Source organism: Cervus elaphus, chromosome 16 (assembly GCF_910594005.1).
Source record: "Cervus elaphus chromosome 16, mCerEla1.1, whole genome shotgun sequence".
Taxonomy (NCBI): Eukaryota; Metazoa; Chordata; class Mammalia; order Artiodactyla; family Cervidae; genus Cervus; species Cervus elaphus.
Genome location: NC_057830.1, coordinates 27,833,152 through 27,853,716, shown reverse-complemented (window position 1 = coordinate 27,853,716; position 20,565 = coordinate 27,833,152). Strand labels below are relative to the sequence as shown.

The 20,565-nt window shown below is 39.8% G+C and overlaps 1 protein-coding gene across 13 annotated transcripts in view; it reads right to left on the bottom strand.

The window, feature by feature from the left end:
* Positions 1-20,565, bottom strand: part of CDC14B (cell division cycle 14B) — a 128,251-nt gene that overhangs the window by 78,854 nt on the left and 28,832 nt on the right. The window contains exon 1 of one of the 13 annotated variants that reach the window (XM_043927658.1): positions 6,711-6,733. The exons of the other annotated variants lie outside the window; for them this stretch is intronic. The gene's annotated coding sequence lies outside the window, so the exon portion shown is untranslated. Of the gene's footprint in view, positions 1-6,710; positions 6,734-20,565 lie in introns of those variants that run through there. 13 annotated transcript variants of the gene reach the window in all.

Genomic DNA, 20,565 nt, shown 5'->3' with positions numbered 1-20,565 from the left:
AAGCTACAGTCATCAAAACAGTATGATACTAGCACCAAAATAAAAATGTAGCTCACTGGAACAGGATAGAAAGCCCAGAGATAAACCCATGTGCTTATAATCAACTAATCTATGACAAATGAGGCAAGACCATACAATTGGGAAAAGACCATCTCTTCAATAAGTGGTGTGGGAAGATGGGAGAGCTACATGTAAAAGAAAGAAATTAAGAACATTCTCTAATGCCATATACAAAAATTAAAATGAATTAAAAACATAAATGTTAAGTCTGAAAACTTTTAGAGGAAAATATACAAAGAAGACTCTGACACAAATTGCAGCAATTAACTTTTTGGATCCACCTCTTAGAGTAATGAAAATAAAGACAAACAAACGGGACCTAATCACACTTAAAACCTCTTAACAAAGGAAACCAAAGCAAACAGACAATCCACAGAATTTGGGAAAATATCTGCAGACAAAGCAACTTCAAGGGATTAATCTCCAAAGTATACAAACAGCTTGTGCAGCTCAATATAAAAACAAACAAGCTAATAAAAAATGGGCAAAAGCTCTAAATAGACATTTTCCCAAAGACAACATACAGCTGACAAAGAGACACATGAAAAGATGCTCAAAATCACGAATTAGTAAATGCAAATCAAAACCACAATGAGGTATCACCTCATACTGGTCAGAATGGCCATCATTAAAAAGTCTACAAAACAATAAATGCTGGAGAGGGTGTGGAGAAAGGAAACCCTCCTACAGTGTTGGTGGGACTGTTAACTCGTACAACCACTATGGAGAACAGTATAGAGGTTCCTTAAAAAACTAAGTATAGAACTACCATGTGATCCAGCAATTCCACTCCTAGTCCTATACCCTGAGAAAACCATAATTTGAAAAGATACATCCACCCCAGGGTTCACTGCAGCACTATTTACAATAGCCAAGACATGGAAGCAACCTGAACGTCCATCAACAGAAAAAAGGGATAAAGAAGATGTGGCCCACATATATTAGGTTGGTGCAAAAATAACTGTGGTTTCAGATGGTGAATTTAAAATCATTACAATTAAGCTCAAACACATCTTTATTAATCAAAACAGGAATCATTACAATCAACACATTTTTGCCAATGAGAAATAAGTTGGTTTATTCCTATAGCATAAAAATCTGTTCTTCGGGATTCAACTTGGAAATTGTTTTGGAAATGCTCTTGGAGAGCATTTTCTGCCTCCTGCTGGTTGTGGAAGCATGTTCCCTGCAAAAAATTGTTGAGATGCTTCAAGAAGTGGTAATCGGTTGGCGAGAGGGCAAGTGAATACGGCAGTTGAAACAAAACTTTGTGGCCCAATTTGGTCAACCTGTAAAGCACTGGTTGTACAACATACAGTCAGGTGTTGTTGTGGAAAAGAACTGGGCCTTTTCTGTTGACCAACATCAGGTATTACAGTTTTTGGTGCACCCTATCAATTTGCTGAGCATACTTCTCAGATGCAATGGTTTCATTAGGATTCAGAAAGCTGTCATGGATCAGACACCATCAAACAGTGCCCAAGACCTTTTTTAGTGCAAGTTTGGCTTTGAAAAGAGCTTTGGAGCTTCTTCTTGGTCCAACCACTGAGTTGGTCATTACCAGTTGTTGTATAAAATCCAACTTTTCAATGCATGTCACAATCCAATTGAGAAATGGTTCATTGTTGTTGCATATAAGAAGAGAAGACAACACTTCCAAACAAGAATTTTTTTGGTTTCTAGTCAGCTTCTGAGGCACCCACTTATTAAGCCTTTTCACCTTTCCAATTTGCTACAAGTGCCAAAAGACCACAGAATCGCCAATGTTGAGTTCCTTGGAAACTTCTCTTGTAGTTTTCAGAGGATCAGCTTAATGATGCCTGTCAATTGGTCACTGTCCACTTTCAATGGCCAGCCACTGTACTCCTCATCTTTAAAGCTCTCATCCCCTTGGCAACACTTCTTGAACCATTGCCGCACTATGTTCATTAGCAGTTCCTGGGCCAAACGTCACGAGTTGTCTGTCTCCATTCCTTTATAACCCATTTTGAAGTCAAAAAAGATAACTGCTTGAATATGCTTTTTGTCTAACATCATTTCCACAGTCTAAAATAAATAGCATGTAATAAGTCATTTGCAAAAAAACATGAAGCAAGAAATGCACTTTAAAATGATACAACATAACCACATTTATTTAAGAATGTATTCAATATCAGATGGCAAATTTCAGCAACACAAAAACTGCAAATACATTTGCACCAACCTAATACATAGACTAATTACAACCTAATTATATTTGCCTAATACAACCTAATTACACCAACCTAATACATGGGCTTCCCAGGTGGCACTAGTGATAAGGAACCCTCTTGCCAATGCAGGAGACATAAGAGATGCAGGTTCGATCCCAGGAGGAGGACACAACAACCTACTCCAGTATCCTTGCCTGGAGAAACTCATAGATAGAGGAGGCTGGAGGACTACAGTCCATAGGGTCGCAGAGTCAGACACAACTAAAGCAACTTAGCATGTGCAATACAATGGCACATTAGCCATAAAAAAGGATGAAACAACGCCATTTGTAACTACATGGAGGGACATAGAGATTATCATACTAACTGAAGTGTTGCTGTTCAGTCGCTAAGTCACGTCTGACCCCATGAACTGCAGTAGACCAGGCTTCCCTGTCCTTCACACTACTATATATAAAATACATAATCAATAAGGACCTACTGTACTGAACAGAAAACTCTACTCAATCTACTGTAATAACCTAATGGCTTTTGTAAAAACCTATATGGGAAAAGAATGCATATGTGTATATGTCTATCTGAATCACTTTGCTGTATATATGGAACTAAGACAGCATTGTAAATGACTACAGTATGAAAATAAAAACTAAAAAATAAAAGTTATTTTAAAAAAGTAACTGGGAGAAAATATTTGTAATTTATGTAATGGAAATATGTATTATATCAATGCAAAGAAATAGAGGAAAACAATAGAATGGGAAAGACTAGAGATCTCTTCAAGAAAAACAGAGATACCAAGGGAACATTTCATGCAAAGATGGGCTCAATAAAAGACAGAAATGGTAGGGACCTAACAGAAGCAGAAGATATTAAAAAGAGATAGCAAGAATACACAGAAGAACTGTACAAAAAAGATCTTCAACATCCAGATAATCAAAATGGTGTGATCACTCACCTAGAGCCAGACATCCTGGAATGTGAAGTCAAGCTGGCCTCAGGAAGTATCACTACGAAAAAAGTTAGTGGAGGTGATGGAATTCCAGGTGAGCTATTTCAAATCCTAAAAGATGATGCTGTGAAAGTGCTGCACTCAATATGCCAGCAAATTTGGAAAACTCAGCAGCTGCCACAGGACTGGAAAAGGTCAGTTTTCATTCCAATCCCAAAGAAAGGCAATCCCAAAGAATGCTCAAACTACCACACAATTGCACTCATCTCACAGGCTAAAGTGATGCTTAAAATTCTCAAGCCAGGCTTCAACAGTATGTGATCTGAGAACTTGCAGATGTTCAAGCTGGTTTTAGAAAAGGCACAGGAACCAGAGATCAAATTGCCAACAACTGCTGGACCATCAAAAAACCAAGAGAGTTCCAGAAAAACATCTATTTCTGCTTTATTAACTATGCCAAAGCCTTTGATTGTGTAGATCACAATAAACTGTGGAAAATTCTTCAAGAGATGGGAATAGCAGACCACCTGACCTGCCTCTTGAGAAACCTGTATGCAGGTCAGGAAGCAACAGTTAGAACTGGACATGGTACAACAGACTGGTTCCAAACAGGAAAAGGAGTACATCAAGGTTGTATCTTGTCACCCTGCTTATTTAACTTATATGCAGAGTACATCATGAGAAACGCTGGGCTGGAAGAAGCATAAGCTGGAATCAAGATTGCTGGGAGAAATATCAATAACCTCAGATATACAGATGACACCACCCTTATGGCAGAAAGTGAAGAACTAAAGAGCCTCTTGATGAAAGTGAAAGAGGAGAGTGAAAAAGCTGGCTTAAAGCTCAACACTCAGAAAACTAAGATCATGGCATCTGGTCCCATCACTTCATGGCAAATAGATGGGGAAACAGTGGACACAGTGGCTGACTTTATTTTTGGGGGCTCCAAATCACTGCAGATGGTGATTGCAGCCATGAAATTAAAAGACGTTTACTCCTTGGAAGGAAAGTTATGACCAACCTAGACAGCATATTAAAAAGCAGAGACATTACTTTGCCAACAAAGGTCTGTGTAGTCAAGGTTATGATTTTTCAAGTGGTCATCTATGGATGTGAGAGTTGGAATATAAAGAAGACTGAGTGCCGAAGAACTGATGCTTTTGAACTTGGTGTTGGAGAAACTCTTGAGAGTCCCTTGGACTGAAAGGAGATCCAACCAGTCAATCCTAAAGGAAATCAGCCCTGGGTTTTCATTGGAGGGACTGATGTTGAAGCTGAAGCTCCAATACATTGGCCACCTGATGCAAAGAGCTGATTCATTTGAAAAGACCCTGATGCTGGGAAAGATTGAAGGCAGGAGGAGAAGCAGACGACAGAGGATGAGACGGTTGGATGGCATCACCGACTCGATGGACATGAGTTTGGGTAAACTCCGGGAGCTGGTGATGGACAGGGAGGCCTGGTGTGCTGTAGTTCATGGGGTCACAAAGAGTCGGACACGACAGAGCAACTGAACTGAATGAATATGTATTATAGAAATATTTTTGATTCCTATCAAATATCTGAAAATTGCAAACCATCCCACAGAGTACTGTGTATAGAAAAGGCAAGTCCGAAAAACAGAAATGACAAAAAAAAAATAATAATTGTTAGCAACAGGGGAATAATTCTCTAAAACTATGATAGTCATACAATGACTTAAAATTAGTAAGGCAGATCAGTATGAAATATTTCCACAGTAATTTTTCCACAGACAGATTATTAAAAAAAAACTTGATAAATAGATACATGTAAAAATGATAAAGCAAAACTAATCATAGGCAAATTTATTTGTATGAAAATAAACAGAAAAGCAACTGAAAGAATGCCCCTACCAAACTGCTTATGGAGCTGGAACTGGAATTAGTGGATGGTGAAGAAAATTTTTACTTTATCAGGATTTACTTAGGTTTTTAGAACATCTTGGTGTTTGTTTATAATTGAAAATGTACTTTTCTGGGAGTAAGGGAAGGAAGTCTTTCATCTTCCAAGACTATCTCCCTGTCAAGGACTTCCCTGGTGGTCCAATAGCTAAGCCTCTGCATTACCATTGCATGGGGCTGGGTTAAATCTATGGTTCCAGGGAACTAGATCCCACATGCCCTAACTAAGACCTGGTATAATCAAATAAATAAGTTGCAAGCTACCCTACTTCCCTGATACAAAGTGTGGTGGAACAACAGCTATTTCTAGCCAGGAGAAGATCTATCACCCCAGCAGACAGTTTAAATAAAGCATTAGTAGCCAGTACTCTTAAATGGAAAGATGAGTTAATAACCCCAGGCAGTTACCTTTCACCATTCTTCCTTATCTCTGTCTATCCTTCATCCCTGGACAAGAGATTTGAGAGAGTTAACTTAGGCAGGTTGATAAGGTGTCCAAGCCTAAGGCCCCTTTAAGGAGAAGATAAACATTCTTTCTTTTTCACATTCTTTTGCCTTACTTAGACTAGTAGGCCTCACAGGCAGCAGTTTCTCTTGTTCAAGGATAGGTCTTTTTTTTTTGAGCTTTGGGTGAATGCTATGGGAGAAGGCCTGGGTGAAACTTCCACAGCCTTGAGCTCTGGGTTAACCTGTTCCTTCTAGCTAATCTCGTGCTGATGTCATCCCAGGATGCATCTTATGGGAAAGGGTCTAGGCGAAATTCTCATAGCCTTGAGGCATTTTGTATCTATTCCAGATAAAAAGACTTGAGATGTCTTCAAGAAAATTAGAGATACCAAGGGAACATTTCATGCAAAGATGGGCACAATAAAGGACAGAAATGGTATGGACCTAACAGAAGCAGAAGATATTAAGAAGAGGTGGCAAGAATACACAGAAGAACTATACAAAAAAGATCTTACTGACCTAGATAACCACAATGGTGTGATCACTAACCTAGACCCAGACATCCTGGAATGAGAAGTCAAGAGTGTCTTAAGGAGCATCACTATGAACAAAGCTATTGGAGGTGATGGAATTCCAGTTGAAAGTGAAAGTCGCTCACTCATGTTCAATTCTTTATGACCCCATGGACTATACAGTCCATGGAATTCTCCAGGCCAGAATACTGGAGTGGGTAACCTTTCGCTTCTCCAGGCAATCTTCCCAACCCAGGGATCGAACCCAGGTCTCCTGCATTGCAGAAGGATTCTTTACCAGCTAAGCCACAAGGGAAGCCCAAGAATACTGGAGTGTGTAGCCTATCCCTTCTCCAGGGAGATGTTCTGGATTCATGGATCAACTTGGGGTCTCCTCATTGCAGGTGGATTCTTTATCAATCTATCAATTCTTTATTCTATATCAGGGAATTCCAGTTGAGGTATTTCAAATCCTAAAAGATGATGCTGTGAAAGTGCTGCACTCAATATGCCAGCAAATTTGGAAAACTCAGCAGTGGCCACAGGACTGGAAAAGGTCAGTTTTCATTCCAATCCCAAAGAAAGGCAATGCCAAAGAATGTTCAAACTACTGTGCAATTGTACTCACCTCACATGCTAACAAAGTGATGCTCAAAATTCTCCAAGCCAGGCTTCAACAGTATGTGATCTGAGAACTTCCAGATGTTCAAGCTGGATTTAGAAAAGGCAAAAGAATCAGAGATCAAATTGCCAACATGTGTTGGATCATAGAAAAAGCAAGAGAGTTCCAGAAAAATACCTATTTCTGCTTTATTGACTATGCCAAAGCCTTTGACTGTGTAGATCACAACAAACTGTGGAAAAATCTTCAAGAGTTGGGAATAGCAGACCACCTGACCTGCCTCCTGAGAAATCTGTATCCAGGTCAAGAAGCAACAGTTAGAACTGGACATGGAACAACAGACTGGTTCCAAATCGGGAAAGGAGTACGCCAAGACTGTTTATCGTCACTTTGCTTGTTTAACTTATATACAGAGTACATCATAAGAAATGCTGGGCTAGATGAAGCACATGCTGGAATCAAGATTGCCAGGAGAAATATCAATAACCTCAGATATGCAGATCACACCACCCTATGGCAGAAAGTGAAGAGGAACTAAAGAGCCTACTGAAGAAAGTGAAAGAGAGTGAAAAGGTTGGCTTACAAGTCAACATTCAGAAACTTAGATCATGGCATCTGGTCCCATCACTTCATGGCAAATAGATGGGAAAACAGTGGACACAGTGACAGACTTTATTTTCTTGGGCTCCAAAATCACTGCAGATGGTGACTGCAGCCATGAAATTAAAAGACACTTACTCCTTGAAAGAAAAGCTATGACCAACCTAGACAGCATATTAAAAAGCAGAGACATTACTTTGTCAACAAGGGTCCATCTAGTCAAAGCTACAGTTTTTCCAGTAGTCATGTATGGATGTGAGAGTTGGACTATAAAGAAGGCTGAGCACCAGAGAATCGATGCTTTTGAACTGTGGGATTGGAGAAGATTCCTGAGAGTCCCTTGGACTGCAAGGAGATCAAATCAGTGAATCCTAAAGGAAACCAGTCCTGAATATTCATTGGAAGGATTGATGCTGAAGCTGAAGCTCCAATACTTCGGCCACCTGATGCAAAGATCTGACTCACTGGAAAAGACCCTGATGCTGGGAAAGACTGAAGGCAGGAGGAGAAGGGGAGGACAGGGGATGAGATGATTGGATGGCATCACCAACTTGATAGACATGTGTTTGAGCAGGCTCCAGGAGATGTGATGGACAGGGAAGCCTGGGGTGCTGCAGTCCTTAGAGTCAAAAAGAATCAGACATGGCTGAGTGAACTGAACTGAGCAGATAGTTGAGAAGTATTATAAGGCCCCACTTAAATTAGTGAGGTGGGTAACTCTCCTGCCCCCTTCTGATGTCTATGTCAGTTTTTTCTGTCACTTTCACTATAAATAAAATCTACACAAAGCTCTAAGTGACTAAGACTGTCTTTGGTCTCAGAGTTAAATCTTCTCCTTCGGAGACCATGAATCCAGAGGCACTGTTCACTATAAGCTATCATCTTGGGGGCTCGTCCAGGATCTTCAAGACAGGTAAGAATACTCAGAGCTGGGACTCTTTTGCTCTTTTACTGTAAAGTCTCTACTAACTCAGAAGCTTATGGACCAAACTTCCTTTCTCGGTCACCTTTTCCTGTTCTCTTTGAACATTTTGTAACTGCCTGGGGAATTGAAACTACTAATCTGTTGAATCTCAGACGTTCAAGGAACTTGCAATCCATTCTGTTACTGTGTACTATTACTTAGACCTCAAATTTGGATTGACAGTCACAAACACCTAGCCTTGCTAGAAGCCAAAATTTACACCTGCGTTGTCTTTTCATGCACTGCAGACAGGAGTACATTTGGGAGCTGGGAGGAGCTCCAGGAACATCTCTCAGGCTAGAGGGTGCTCTCTTAGCTGCCTGCCTCAGGGGCCAATGACCTGAAAGTGGGTCCTTGTCACACCTGTCCCTCTGGCCTATATGAATGGAGGCACAGCTGGTGACTATGAGACTTCTGAGGACACAGGTCGGGAATCCTAGGATCTGGTCAGATTGGAAGTGCAGCGGGCTTTTCTTCCTTCGGTAATGCTGGCTCTTAGCAGACCAGAGGAGGTGCTCTGGTGGCCTTTGTCTCAACTCCTTAGACATTCTTTCTGTAGAATCTGTGGAAATGAACTGGAAAGATTGGCCCTAAGAGCTCAAGGACAAAAATCACTTTTTCCTTGCTGGCCAGCCCTTCACCACCTCTTTTGCTATCACATACCACTCCGGGTGGCATCGGAGGATGAGCAGAAATCAGGCAAAGGTTTTAATGGTGAGGAACTGGACAGCAATCTGGGATGCCATTAGGTCTACCCTGGTGCATCTCCACCATGCCTCGGTGGTAGAACAGGGAGGGATGATAGTGAAACACCCGTGTCAGTAAGAGACAGGTTAACTTTGGCCAGGGAAGGGAGCTGAGGGGGAAGACCTGTCTCCACCCCCATCTAGAGCAAGGAGGGACGCCGCCGGGAGAAAAAAAACTATAGCACTGGGCACCCCTTTTTTCTCTCTTACAGATAGGAGCTAATAGTTCCAGAACCACCCCTTTGAATTGTTATCTTGGAAAACCTGGGATAAGTGTGATCCCCAGAGCCTAAAAAGTCCCTTATATACAGGCTTTCTTTGCTTGAAGAGAAGACCTCACCTGCCCAGAGAGACAATCCCTGTTGGGACAACATCTTATGAGACAGTCTGCCTCTGTCATCAGAGGCAATTTGAACACTCTTTGGTTTAAATTTGGTTAAAATTTAAAAGTCATAGTCATTTAAACTATGACTACAAAAAGGAGAGAAGACATTTTTGACACTGAATGACTATGAAATTCTTCAGACTTTGGAGAAAATGGTTAAAATGAAATCTTTTTGAAATTGCAAAACTAGTTTTTTTTTGCACGTGCAATAAAAAAAGCTGGCTTATTAAAATACTTTTTTTGGAGCTTCAACCCTGCTTGAGAAACAGAAACATGCCTGGGAAAAAACCTAAAGTTAACGCTTATCATGTTCTTGAGATACACAGCCCACTCTGTCTGGGACTCCAGCCATGAGCAAACTGGTAGAACTTAAAGCCAAAGAGGAAAAAAAGGACAAAGAGACATTTTAAATTTCAAGCGGAAAACTGTGAGGTCTGTCTGTCCAGATTTTTGTGTCTCCATCCTTGGACAACATTGCTGAAGGCTAATTGGTCAATGAGCTCTATTTAATTGGCTTAAAGAGAAGTAAGTGCTTACATATCAAACAATTCTAAATTCAAGAAAATTAAACTAAAATGAATTTCAGGCTTGTGTGAACTGGGAAATACTCGCTATTGAATTGATATCTGGTATTAATGTTTGTTTATCGATCTAATCAACATAGACGTTGTGAAGATACTTTTACAAATGGCATACCTTGTGGTGATTTATGTTTGAAAGTGAAAGTGAAAGTCGCTCAGTTGTGTCTGACTCTTTGTGACCCCATGGACTATACAGTTCATGCAATTCTCCAGGCCCACTGGAGTGGATAGCCTTTCCCTTCTCTAAGGGATCTTCCGAACCCAGGACTCTCACATTGCAGGTGAATTCTTTACCAGCTGAGCCACAAGGGAAGCCCCAATCTACAAAATGATTATATAAAGTATAGGTCATGGTTGCTGAAGGAAAGCAGGATGTATGTTTTCAATAAAAAGGTATAAGGAATGGAATTACATTCTACTAAGGAAAAAGAACGTAAGTCTAAACTTAACAGGTGGCTGTTCTCTAAATGCACAAATGAGGTGATAAATACAAAAAGTGTAAAAAGGTTTGTGACAGGTAAAAGAGTTTTGTGCATGATACAAGTTTCATAAGACATTAAACTGCCTTTGAAATCTTTGTTACTTTGACTAAGTGAATAACTATTGTTTCACAGTGAATATAAGTTGGTACTGAAATGAAATTTGGTTTTCTCTTCCTGTTAAAAGAACAAAGTTTTCTTGGAATGTGGTTTTTGATGGCAGACTGTGGCAAACATGGACAAAGCTCATTCTGCTTCTACAAAAATTAACCCCTCATCAGGGAATTTAAAACGGATAAACAATGGTTGTAAACCAAACAGTCAGAGCTATGGGAGGTCCAAGATAGCCACTTGGCTTTTCCTGGCTCCCTGAAAAAGTTCACTTTTATTTGATATGATAAAGCCTTTCCTGGCTTCAGGGTTAATATCTCACAATGGAGAAAAAAATGGTTAAAATGTATGTTCTACAATCTACAGTGACTGGGGCACCCACTTTGCTGGACAGGTCTTACAGACACTGGCAAAGAACTTCACAAGCTTCTTGGAGACTATCGCTTTCACTGGCATCCTCAGTTGTTGGGCAGGGACACCAGAACAAAGGGATTAGTTGCATGAGATTAAACAGACTGCCAAATACGATTACAATTTTCATGACTTTTTGTCTGACATGTTACTGGCTTCTAATCTTTGTTTTCAGATATAAAAAAGCTCTTCTCCTCAAGTTACTGATGACTGAAAATAAGTTAGTGATTTACACTTGTGGGTAAAATTAAAATATGTTTCTTTTCTCTCTGCCTTGTCCCCTCCAGAAATTGGAGATTTGGGTTCTGAACGGCCTCATCAAGGTAAAAAAGACTGTCTCTCGACATACACAGAAATCTCAAAGTACACTGGAGAGTGATAAAAGAAAAATCCACCCAACTGATGTCAGGCCTATGGCATCTATTATGTTTCACTGAATATTGTTTCAGTTTTGCTAATTAAGGTCTGTGTTTACTAAGACTCACTTCTCAGGTAGTTCCTTGTGGTTATGTTACATTGCTAAGAGGTTTAGTTAAGTTATTAAAAGGACACTCTGAGTTTGTGTCTAAAGCTTATCTCAGTAACCAGTCTTTAAATAAAGATCAGATACTTCAGGGTCTACAACCAGAAGATTAACAGCAGGCTATAATCATTTAACAAGCTAAGTCAGATGACCTGGAGATGTCACTGGGCTATACCTAATGGAAGGTCTTGACTTAAGTTCTTTCTTATAATTTTACTATTACTGCTAACTATACTGTTTTCTATGGAGAAGGAAATGGCAACCCACACCAGTATTCTTGCCTGGAGAATCCTAGGGACAGGGGAGCCTGGTGAGATGCCGTCTATGGGGTCACACACAGAGTTGGACACGACTGAAGTGACTTAGCAGTTAGCATATTGTTTTCTATATTGCCTGTTTCAAGAAGGGTTGTCCCTTACATTACCAAGTGTGTGACTGAGCCACTGGTGTAAGGTATACAGTTCCATATAAAATCCATAATTATAATGGTGTGACTCTGTATATGAGAAGAAGCAACAAGAGGGAATATTTTCCTGGACCAAGAGACTAGTGAGACAGGTGCGGTTCACAGGCTTGCTGCTCACAGGGCCTCGTCCAGTAACGGCACACGGAGGGGCCTGTCAGTGAAATCCTCGACAGCCCTGGAATGAGCCTTCAGAGCACCATGGGACAAGACGGTCACGAAATGCCCCGAATCATGGTCAAACTCACGGCCATAAAGGGGCCCTGCATGGCACTTGCTGTCGGCCTCCACAAAGATTAACTCATGGACACTACAGCTGCTGACCTTCAACATCCCCTGAAAGGAGTTCACAGCAAAAACCAGAAATTAGACACTCGTTCTGTGCTCTGAAGAAATGGACAAAATAGGCCTTCAGAGAGTTAGATATTTTCAGGTAAAGATTTTCTTAAGCCCAAATTCTTGCATCTTCTCATACCTAGAAAAACGCTAAAATTGTTAATGGTGACAACTACTTTGGCTTATATATTACTAACACAATAAGAGGTTAAGGCCTACTTGGACAAACTTAGACAAGCGGCTACCTGGCTATAAGTCTCCCTAAAACAACTGTCTACATAGGGGTTATGTAGCCTCATTCTTCTAAAAAGCAATGGTAAGACTTATTTTGTCTGTTAAGGTTTAGGTTGTCACTCTTTCAACTACTTCTAACTGGGTTTGTTATATCTACATTCAAGATGTATATGAACACGCCAAATGGCTCTATTCTTATAAACAGGGCAGCCCAAGTGTTGATTCTGTCTAGACCAGGATCAAAGTTACTACCGAATGTAACCTGATTCTTATTCTTGCTTGGATCACTGATTACAATAATTCTTTTACTGATTTTTGGTCTCTGCCTTTTAAACTACTTGTCTAGTTTGTTCTTTCTAAATGATACAACGACTTCAAAGACAAAGTAATTGAGATGCAGAGATTTTGGTCACCCTTCAAAACGGACTCCCTAGGTGTTCCACCCTGGTCACAGATACAATTATGGTTTATAAGCTCTCCTTGGTAGAAAAATATCTTGACTGTTATAATTGTAATCATCTTATTCTCGCTGTTTGCTCCTTCTATCTATAATTGTATAACGAATTTTGTATCTAGGGGGCTTGAGGCTTTTAAGTTACAAATGATTGTTCAGGATCCTACAACTTCTGCCTCCTCTAGCTACTACTTGGGGCCCTTGGATCAGAAACCCTAAATAAAAGGGTAAGGAGAATATACTGCTTTAACAACTTAGGTGGGCACCCCTCACCCACAGGAAGCAGTTACTGACAGATTTCTCTGTCCCTTCCCCCTCAGCAACAATATTCTCCTAAAAGAAAAAGGGGGAAATGAGAGAGTTAACTTCAGCTCCGTTCCGTTCAGTCTCTCAGTCGTGTCTGACTCTTTGGAACCCCATGGACCGCAGCACGCCAGGCTTCCCTGTCCATCACCAACTCCCAGAGTTTACTCAAACTCATGTCTATCGCGTCAGTGATGCCATCCAACCATCACATGCTCTGTCGTCCCCTTCTCCTTCTGCCTTCAATCTTTCCCAGCATCAGGGTCTTTTCAAACGAGTCAGGTCTTCACACCAGGTGGCCAAAGTATTGGAGCTTCAGTTTCAGCATCAGTCCTTCCAATGAATATTCAGGGCTAATTTCCTTTAGGATTGACTGGTTGGATCTCCTTGCAGTCCAAGGGACTCTCAAGAGTCTTCTCCAACACCACACTTCAAAAGCATCAATTCTTTGTGCTCAGCCTTCTTTAGAGTCCAACTCTCACATCCATACATGACCACTGGAAAAACCATAGCTTTGACTAGATGGACCTTTGTTGGCAAAGTTATGTCTCTGCTTCTTAATATGCTGTCTAGGTTGGTCATAACTTTTCTTCCAAGGAGCAAGTGTCTTTTAAATTTCATGGCTGCAGTCACTACCTGCAGTGATTTTGGAGCCCCCCAAAATAAAGTCTGTCACTGTTTCTATTGTTTCCCCATCTATTTGCCATTAACTGATGGGACCAGATGCCATGATCTTAGTTTTCTGAATGCTGAGTTTTAAGCCAACTTTTTCACTCTCCACTTTCACTTTCATCAAGAGGCTCTTTAGTTTTTCACTTTCTGCCATAAGGGTGGTGTCATCTGTATATCTGAGGTTATTGATATTTCTCCCGGCAATCTTGATTCCAGTTTGTGCTTCATCCAGCCCAGCATTTCTCATGATGGACTCTGCATGTGAGTTAAATAAGCAGGGTGACAAGATACAGCCTTGATGTACTCTTTTTCCTATTTGGAACCAGTCTATTGTTCCATATCCAGTTCTAACTGTTGCTTCCTGACCTGCATACAGATTTCTCAGGAGGCAGGTCAGGTGGTCTGGTATTCTCATCTCTTTAAGAACTTCCCACAGTTTGTTGTGATCCACACAGTCAAAGGCTTTGGCATAGTCAATAAAGCATAAGTAGGTGTTTTTCTGGAACACTCTTGCTTTTTTGATGACCCAAGGGATGTTGGCAATTTGATCACTGGCTCCTCTGCCAGAGTTAACTTAGGCAGGTTGATAAGGAGTTCAAGCCTAAGGCCCCTTTAAGGAGGAGGTAAACATTCTTTCTTTTCCACATTCTTTTGCCTTAGTATAGTAAGCCTCTTAGGCAGCAGGATCTCTTGTTCAAGGACATGCCTTTTTTTTGAGCTTTGGATGAATGCTATGGGAGAAGGCCTGGGTGAAACTTCCACAGCCTTGAGATGTGGGTTAACCTGTTCCTTCTAGCTAATCTCATGCTGATGTCATCCCTGGATGCATGTTACGGGAAAGGGTTTGGGTGAAACTCTCACAGCCTTGAAGTGTTTTTTTTAATCTATTCTCAGCTGCTAGCTGAGAAGTATATAAGGTTTCGCGTAAACTAGTGAGGCGGGTACTCTCCTGCCCACTTCTGATGTCTATGTCGGAAGCTTCTTCTTTCACTTTCACTTTAAATAAAATCTACACAATGCTCTGAGTGACTGAGACTGTCTTTGGTCCCGGAATTAAACCTTCTCCATTGGAGACCACAAATCCGGTAAGCTACCAGATTCAATGGTGCTTGACTCTCAATACACTGAATACTCAGTGTAAGAGTAGTAACTGAGGCGTGGCAATGGTAAGAGGGCTGTGTCAGCGCTTGGGCCATTCTCTTTTAAAACAAGAGGCCCTGAAACTTAAATCACTGGGGAAAAAAATCTCTCCAGCCCCTTTGTTTCACATGCCCTCTGGTTATGTGATGAAAAAAACAGAAGAGTTTCAGACCCTAGTTTCCTTTGTCACTAAACATTATGTAATTCTCAGGTAATTACTTTTATTTAAGATTTTTAATGTATTTACTAACTAAATTTATTAGGAGGTAGAGTACATTAAGCAGATGAATTCTTCTCTTCTTGTTTTATATAACGAAAACTGAGTTGTTAGTTTACTTTCAAATGGCATGCTATTTTACTTTCAAAAGGTTGAAATGCACGTGACTTAAGCTGGTTTAAGCTACCCCATGAGGCCAATCTGTTGATCTAGATGCAGTTGCTGTAATTAGAAATTCACACTCCATAGATGGACAGCTATTACTAAAGATGGAAACTCGTATTCAGGGGTGATACTGCAGATTTTCTGTTATTCATACATCTGGAGAACTTATAATTAAAACATCAAATGCCAAAAATGTTTTTTTATTGGTAAAACTAATAGCTTGTTAATCAGAACAATGGTTGCTAGAAGTGGGTTCTCACTGGTAAAATTAATGGCTGTTCATATATGTAGACTGCCTAAAATATCTTTAACACAGATTACAAGAATCTAATGACACTCTTATTCAGGGATAGTGTATGAGGCTCAAATCAAGATGCCTAAACTGTTCTCTGTCCAGCTACTGATTGTGAGATATCTGATTAACTGGTGCCTAACAAACAAGAATATTATCGTTGTCTGCTTCAAGCGAACATTTCATAAAAGGAATGATCTGAATACCTAAAAACACAGCAACAAAGCTTATAGGGTACATCATGTTTTATGCCTGTTTGCTAAGTAAGAATATTTAATGACTTCGCTGTGTGGAAGAATATTTTTATCTGAGATTAGCTCTCATTATAACTTGGCAGCAACTTGGTACCACAGTAGTGAAAACCCCATCTACCTCAAGTTTTTCTGTGGTTACTATTATCTATCAAAAAGTCCTAAGAGTTGTGAATGACCAAATTGGTGTCAGGTCAGTGTCCATCAGTATGATACAAAGAGTTGAGATCTGGCATCATGAACATGTCCTAAAACATTTGGATCATGGTCAAGGAAATCAGATACGTGAGCTAGAAAGAGAGTCACATAGAAGGAAAGGAGTCAACTTCAGCAGACAGATGTTTTTCTAGGATTCAAAGTCAAGAAGTTTGATAAGATAAATTCTAATTGATCTACCCTTTTAAAGCATTTCAAAGGGGGCAAGGAAGGATAAATAAATGGTAGGTCTCATTTCAAATTTCATGGCAATGAATGAAAAACAAAAAATTTACTTTAATGAATATTTTTAATATATAATTGCCTTTATCAGAAGCAAATTCTTAATCACAATATTCATTCCTTATCTCCAATGGTATTTCAAGGCCCTTCTAACAATATTTAGGACATACCAAAATTTTAGGTCACTAGTCCTATCAATAAGTAATTTTCTCTCTAAAGAAACTCCTCAAGGAGACTTTTTCTAAATTACCATGCCAATTTTGCTGCAGTTTTTAAGAAAATGGTGTAGAGAGGACTAAAGGTACATATTAAATTTTTAAAAATAGAAACCAAGACAAAAGATTTAAAAACACTTGAAAGAAGTTACAGGAGTCGCCTACAAGTGCTGCTAACTGTTAGCCCATCAGTCGTGTCTGACTCTGCAACCCCAAGGACAGCAGCCCTCAAGGCTCCTCTGTGCATGGAATTCTCCAGGCAGGAACAATGGAGTGGGTAGCCATTTCCTTCTCCAGGGGATCTTCCCGACCCAGAGATTGAACCAGGTCTCCCGCATTGCAGGTGGATTCTTTACCATCTGAGCCACCAGGAAAGGGATAGCCTATAATCTTATGAAATTAGGCATTCAGAGTAATGCAAATTAAAACCACAATGAAATACCACTTCACACATACTAGAATGGCTAAAATTAGAACGACAGTACCAATTTTTGAAGATGTGGAACAATTTGAACTTAAATACCGCTAATGGGAATATAAAATGGTGCTGCATTTGTTGTTTTTCTGTTCCTAAATTGCGTCTATTTGTGACCCCATGGATTGCAGCACACATGGCTTCCCTGTCCTTCGCTATCTCCCAGAGTTTGTTCCAACTCATGTCCACTGAGTGAGTGATGTCATCCAATCATCTCATCCTGTGTCACCCCCTTCTCCTCTTGCCCTCAACTTCCCCAGTATCAGGGTATCTTCCAATGAGTCAACTCTTCATGTCAGGTGGCCAAAGTACTGGAGCTTGAACTTCAGCTTCAGCATCAGTTCTTCCAATGAATATTCATGGTTGATTTCCTTTGGATTGATTGGTTTGATCTCTTTGCCGTCCAAGGGACTCTCAAGAGTTTTCTCCAGCACCACAATTCGAAAGCATCAGTTCTTCGACACTCAGCCTTCTTTATGGTCCAACTTTCACATCCATACGTGACTACTGGAAAAACCATAGCTTTGACTATATGGACCTTTATTGGCAAAGTGATAGCTTTGCTTTTTAACATGCTAAGTTTGTCATAGCTTTCCTTTCAAGGAGCAAGCGTCTTTTAATTTCATGGCTGCAGTCACCGGCCGCAGTGATTTTGAAGCCAAAAAAGAAAATCTGTCACTGTTTCGACTTTTTCCCCTTCTATTTGCCATGAAGTGATGGAACCAGATGCCATGATCTTAGTTTTTTGAATGTTGAGTTTTAAGTCAGCTTTTTCACCCTCCTCTTTCACCTTCATCAAGAGGCCCATTAGTTACTCTTCACTTTCTGCCATTAGGGTGATATCACCTGCACATCTGAGGTTGTTGATATTTTTCCCAGCAAACTTGATTCCAGCTTGTGAATGGTCTGGCCCAGCATTTCGCATGATGCACTCAGCATATGTTAAATAAACAGGGTGACAATATACAGGCTTGTCGTACTCCTTACCCAATTTTGAACCAGTCAGTTGGTGTATGTAAGGTACTAACTGTTGCTTCTTTACCTGCATACACTTTCCCCAAGAGACAGGTAAGGTGGTCTGGTATTTCCATCTCTTTAAGAATTCTCCACAGTATGTTGTGATCCACACAGTCAAATGCTTTAGGATAGTCAATGAAAGAGAAGTAGAGGTTTTTCTGAAATTCCCTTGCCTTCTCTAAGATCCAACGAATGTTGGCAATTTGATCTCTGGTTCTTTTGCCTTTTCTAAACCCAGTTTGTACATCTGGAAGTTTTCAGTTCACATAACTGCTGAAGCCTAGCTTGAAGGATTTTGAGCATAACCTTACTAGCATGCGAAATGAGCACAACTGTTAGGTAGTTTGAACATTCTTTGGCATTATTCTTCTTTGGGACTGGAATGAAAACTGACATTTTCCAGTCCTCTGGCTACTGCCTAGTTTTCCAGTTTTGCTGACATAGTGAGTGCAGCATTTTAACAGCATCATCTTTTAGGATTTGAAATAGCTCAGCTGGAATCCATCACCTCCACTAGTTTTGTTCACTGTAATGCTTTCCTAAGGCCCACTAGACTTCACACTCCAGGATGCCTGGCTCTAGGTGAGTGACCACACCATCACGGTTATCTGGGTCATTAAGACCTTTTTTGTATAGTTTTTCCATGTATTTTTGCCATCTCTTCTTAATCTCTTCTGCTTCTGTTAGGTTCTTAGCGTTTCTGTCCTTTATTGTGCCCATCCTTGCATGAAAAGTTCCCTTGAAATCTCCAGTTTTCTTGAGTTCTCTAGTCTTTCCCCTTCTAGTGTTTTCCTCTACTTTGCATTATTCTTTGAAGACAGCCTTTTTATCTCTCCTAGCTATTCTCTAGAACTCTGCATTCAGTTGGGTTTATCTTTCCCTTTCTCCCTTGCTTTTCCCTTCTTTTCTTTCCTCAGCTATTGTAAAGCCTTTTCAGACAACCACTATGCCTTCTTGTGTTTCTTTTTCTTTAGGATGGTTTTGGTCACAGCCTCCTGTACAATGTTATGAGCCTCTGTCCATAGTTCTTCAGGCACTCTGAAGATCTTCTTCACCAGATCTAATCCCTTGAATCTATTCATCACCTTCACTGTATAATTCATAGGGGATTTGATTTAGGTCATACCTGAATGGTCTAGTGGTTTTCCCTACTTTCTTTGAAGTTACATACACTTTCCCTATTACCCTGTCATCCTACTCCTAAGAATATATCCAACAAAAAGTAAAACATGTATCTACAAAAAGACGTATACACAAATATATGTAGCAGTTTTATAATAAGCAAAAGCTGTACACAACATGAATGTCAATCAACATGAGAATGGATAAACAGAGTGTGGTACATTCATACAATGGAAAATTACCCAGCAAAAACAAACAAATGAAGTCTTGATACACAAAATAAAATGGATGCACCTTTAAGATGCTTTTGCAAAGCAAAAAACAGACAAGGGGTCATGCTGTGTGATTACAGATATATAAAATTCAAGAACAGTTAATAGTAGTCTATCCTGATAGAAATCAGAACAGTGGTTACTTGGGATAAAAGGGAGTTGAGTGGAAAGGGACCCAGAAGGAACAGTGGTTCACAGGAGCATAAACTTATAAAACTTCAAACTGTATACATAAATCTGTGCATTTTACTAAAAACGAACTAAACTTTGCTTTTTAAAAGCAGAGGAGACAGGGGCTGAGGTAGCCAAAAAGAATCTTGACTGGTACAGATCCATGAAAACACTACAAAATAAAGTATTTTGTATAGAATATAATTAAGAACTACGTTGATCTATTAAGTATATACTACAGACCACGCATGAATAGTAAATTATACTGCAACTTAAAGAAACCAAAACTAAAAACACACAAGAAGAAATGGTATAGCTATTCTTGCAAGGAGTTTTGAAATAGTAAATATTTTTATCCTTCCTCAGTTTATAAAAAGAAAAAGGCTACAAAGTGTTCCAAAAATCTTCATGAAGGAAAATTCACAGAACTAAAGCCTATCTCTTAATAGAAAGATTATCTGCCATTTCTTATATTCTATCAGCCAGATTATTTTAGAAGTACTCTGGATTGAGAATAAGGAGAAAAATGACTCAAGATCATGTCATAAGCCTCTAACTAAGACTTGCTTTAAGTAAAATAAACATACAAAATATTCTGGAGTTCTTATATCTCGTCTTTTTCTTTAAACTAATAATCCAACTCACTCACACTACCAAGAACATCAAAGCCCAATGAAACTTTCTGCAGTGATGGAAATGGTCAATATCTGCTAACATGTGGTTAATGGTTACTATGATAAACACCATAGAATTATTCATTGGTTTCTAATCTACACCTTCTGACAAGTGGATAGTAAGAGACAAAGGACTCCACTGTCAGCAAC